The following is a 4,364-nucleotide window of genomic DNA, read 5'->3' on the forward strand; positions in this document are numbered from 1 at the left end:
TGTCTCAGTGGTCTGTCAGTGGGGTGGAAATGGGACACGGGTTTGCCAGGGGTTTCGCTTGTGTTCAGGGAAGCCCCACAAGCATCTGCTGCCTTTTCCCTCTTTGAGCTTCTCTATGGATTGTGAGGTTGGGGTCCACTGAGTTCCCTAGGGCTGGTTGTGTTTTGGAGATATTTGGATAAGCAAGGAAAATGGGCCAGAAGAGCTGAGAAACCTTTGAAAGCCTCAAAGGCTCAGTACTGCTGACATACAAAGAGAAAGGGTTTGGCATTAGCACTAAAAGCATCATTTTTGTACCATTTTAAAAAGTAAATTCTCTCTATAGCCAAGTAAAATGAAAGAGCAGTTTGAGTCATTGGTTTATAGAGCAGAAGGATAAAATGTTCCTGTTAAAATATGGCAAGCAGAGTCTGGAGCTGAAAGGAGGAAATACCAAGGGTTGTTTCACAGGGCAAGAGGTGTTTGGGGACAGTGGGGAGGGCTGAGGGTGGAAGGAGGTGGTGTGGTTGAGCAGCACTTGATTGGAGAGGAAGAGTTGATGTCTGAAATTTCACATACCTGCAGACTTGAGTTTCATGGCTTCGTGCTTTCAGGGAGAGGATGCAGGAATGTGGGGATGGCTCTGTGCCGGCAGCATGCGGAGGCCTCGAGGGGTCCCGCTCAGGGCTTCTCTAGAGAGGCCAAGGAGCGCGTGAGCTTCCTTAAGGGGTTACATTGTGAAAAGCAAGGTCTTGCGGAAAGAGGATTGAAAGGAGATGGGTGTGAATTACAACGTAAATTCCTTCACGCCTGCCCGAAATCTGCTGCAGCCTTTTCCTTCTCCTCCCTTCTCCTTTTCCACTTGCAAAGCCTGCTGGAAAGCACTGGCAGGTGGAAGATCGTTTCTTTATTTGCATTTTCAGTAGGGGCTTCCCATGGCGCTGTTTGGCAAGGAGTTCAGTAGAGGCTCATGCCCTGCCGAGCCTCTACATATGCTTGAGCAGAGGGAACTCGATGGCTTCCCTGGTCTGGAATGCAGGCGGCTTTAATGCAGGAGTGCCTGAGGCTTGCACTCGGACTGTAAAACACCCTGCGAAGGCAGGGAGAGAGACGTGGAGGCAGCACTGAGAGTGCTCCCTGAATCCCATGCTTGGCATCCCCTTGTCCTTGTCACTAAACTGCCTGGCTTCTGGCACATGAATCAATGGTGCAGCCGTTCCAGGGAGATGATGGGACATCTGCCGCTCATCGCTGCAGCAGATGACGCTCATCCGCTCTGCTGCTGTCAGCAGATCCAGGCTTGGAGAGATTCCGTGTGCTGTTCAGGGAGCGGAGGCTAAAATGTGTGTTAACGGAGGGCACCCACTGTGTTCTCCGTGTATCTGCCTCGCGTGTTCTCTGGCACTGAGGTAACTGTGGAACATTTCTCTTCACCCAAACCAGTTTAAGTTTCTTCTCACAGAGTTTCCCATGCTCTGGGGGAAGGGAAGCTTCATGTTTATCTTGGGAGATTGGGTGGTTTAGGACAAGTCTTCTGGTTTGTTCTGGTCAGTTGCAGTGGGGAAGCCCCAGATCTCCCCTCGGCTTCTCTTTGCCTGTGTGGCTGTGGCTGTTCAGGCTTGTGGAGGCATCTGACAGGGAAATGCTGCACCTGGCCCTGCGCTGGCTGTGAGCTGCTGAGGCTGTATCTCTTCCACCCCAGAGCCAGTATGAGCAAGCCGAAGTGGGCAATGTCTCTTCATGGTGTCTCCTGCACCTTCCATGGTCTTGGAGAAGGGGGATGGCTTCTCGCATGAGCTTTGCCCATCTAGGGGTTGTTAAGTGTCTTTCTCTCCCTGCTTGCTGGTGCCCCGGGTGTCCCATGGGTTGAGAGAGCATAAAAACGCATCCATGTTTGCAGAGAGGAGTCAGAGCTGGGGAGAGGCAGCGGGATTTGAAGATCTCACAGAGTTGTGCTATGTGTGCTCTGATTTATGGTAGTTTTTTGTTGTCTCAATTCATCAATGAAGGTAAGTTAAAGGTCCTCAAGGCTAAAATGAGTTTGCAGTCACTTCTTGGCAAGTCAGCACCGCTGGCGAGCTGAGGTGCATTAATAACCTCTCTGCACGTAAACAGTCTTGTGTTGCTTTGGCACTTGGGCTAATGCTGAATTGCAAATTCCCCCCTGCGATGGACGGTGTAAATATTTAAGTTGGAATTTATTCCTTGTATTGCAGGAGTCCGATAGGTATGGCACAGGGATGTGTACAGGGAAGCTGTCCCCAAGCTATTCTGCCCAGGGAAAGGCACCATGGTGGCTATGGGACCGATCATGCTGTTCTCACGGTCCTCAAGGACAAGGAAGGAGGTGTGCTGGGCAAACACCCGTGGGCTCGACGGCGGTGCTCTAAGTAACGCGTTAGGCTCTGCAGTCTGGAAGGGGGGGGTGGTTGCTGGATAAAGAGGTTGAAACGAGCCTCAACGCGAGCCAAACCATAAACGCAGCATTTGGAGTCTCTTATGCGCTCGTTTCTCGTCAAAGCAGCCTTGCTCTGTCGAGCCTCAGATGGATGGGAGTGACCTTCAGAAATAGCTGTGCTAATGTTTATTTTATCAGGACCCAGCTTCGAACCAGCGGAGCTGCCGGTTATTTTTAAACCAGGCATTGAGCAGCTTGAAGCCTGGCTCAGCAAAGCTGTGTGTAACAAATGCTCTTTAAAGTCAGGCTGTGCATCATCACTGGCTCTGAGGAATGTTCCTGACAAGGGAAGGCAGCGCAGGGTTCATGCTGTTAACTCTTTCGGGCGCCGCTGCTCCTCTGGGGCTCTCAGTGCTCTCAGGACCTGTCTGCTGGAGGTTGATGCTGCCAGAGCTGGGGGCTGGTGTGGTCCTCACTGCTCGCTCTCCTGTCTGCAGGAGGAGAGAATCCCCATCCCTACATCTCTGGGAGCTCCTGTCCTGGTCCCACAGTGCAGGATTGGCACTGTCTCTCAGGAGCGAAGCTCGTGGCAGCTCCTCAGCCCTCCTGGGTATGGACCCTCCTCGCTTGCCCAGTGAGCAGCCCCCTGCCCAGCTCCCCTCTCAGCCCCCCAGACCAGCTGTGTTTTCTGGTCGCATTTGAGAAATGTGTGATGAAGGGATGTTGTGGTTAAACTTCTACAGCGTAAGGGGCAAAGGATCGCAGGGCCATCCTGCAGGGTTGCCTGGAAAGATTTTGGCAGCTGAGTAACCCACACATGAAGCCTGTGCCCAGCAGAACCCACCCAGCCCTTGCAGCTCCTGCCCATCCTCCCTGGGGTGCACAGAGCTGAGGTGCTGAGCTGCTGGCCCTGAGCCTCCGACGGGCCTGGGAGAGGCGAGTGGCTCTGTCTGGAACGCTGCACATGGGGACTTTATCTCATCCTAGAGATAAACAGAAAGTAAAGCTGGAGGACAAATTGTCCTGGGCAGGCGATGCTCCTGGCTCCTCAACCATCCCAGATCATGGCTGGGATGGGAGACCTGGAAAGCCGCCGGCAGTGTTGGGATAGCTGGGAGCAGCTAGGTGCGGGATCACCGAACAGGGTCCCTCGCACTAGGGATGCTTCCCCAATTTGGTGGTTGGCACCCAGGCTGGGCACAGCTTGTGCCAGCGCAGCTGTGTCCCCTCTGCCGGGGCTGCTGTGGGGGTGGGAGGATGCAGCCGCAGACAGTTCTGTCTGGGTCATCCTGGTCTTTGCTGAACTCCCATGATGTCTATGGGGAGAAAGCTCTGGGGTTGTGTTCTGGCGTGGGAAGTGTGCGTCTTCGGCAGTGCCCTGACCCTTGTTCCAGGCCTGAGATGAATCCTCAGCTCCTCTTGCATCCCTGCGCTCAGCCACTGCTTTTCCCTCGCTCCCAGGTTGCGTTTCTCTGCTTCGGCTGCTGGCCCACGCTTTCTCCAGCCATGCTAGTAGCCTCAACAAGAGTTGAGGTGTACAAAATCAGTCCATTTAATTTCCCATATGGGTTTTCCTCTCCTGTTCTTGGTGCACAGCGGCAGTGCCATGCTGCCCCTGCCGTGGGAGAAACACACCAGGAGTGCAGGGCGTCTGCGTCGGAGGCTGGTGTAGGTTTACTCCATGCTCTGGAACTGCCCAGTGATGCTGTGGGAGCAGAGAGCTATGGGGTCACTGCTTCTGGTGGGTACAAGCCCTGAGCTGCAGAGCACCCCGGGAATGCCTGGCTGTGCTGGCTCTGCAGCTCGGGGTGGAGGGAGGTGGCTGGAGCGGAGCTGGCAGTGTGACTTCAGTGCGGCGAACACCATCCTCTGCAATGAACCCCCAGCAGCACTGGGTGGGGGGTCAACTCACCCCCCAGCCGCTGGCAGGGGGCTGCTGGGTGCATCTATTCAGAAGGGATACTCAAGAAGAGCAGAGATGGCATTA

Source organism: Cuculus canorus, chromosome 16 (genome assembly GCF_017976375.1).
Source record: "Cuculus canorus isolate bCucCan1 chromosome 16, bCucCan1.pri, whole genome shotgun sequence".
NCBI classification, from domain to species: domain Eukaryota; kingdom Metazoa; phylum Chordata; class Aves; order Cuculiformes; family Cuculidae; genus Cuculus; species Cuculus canorus.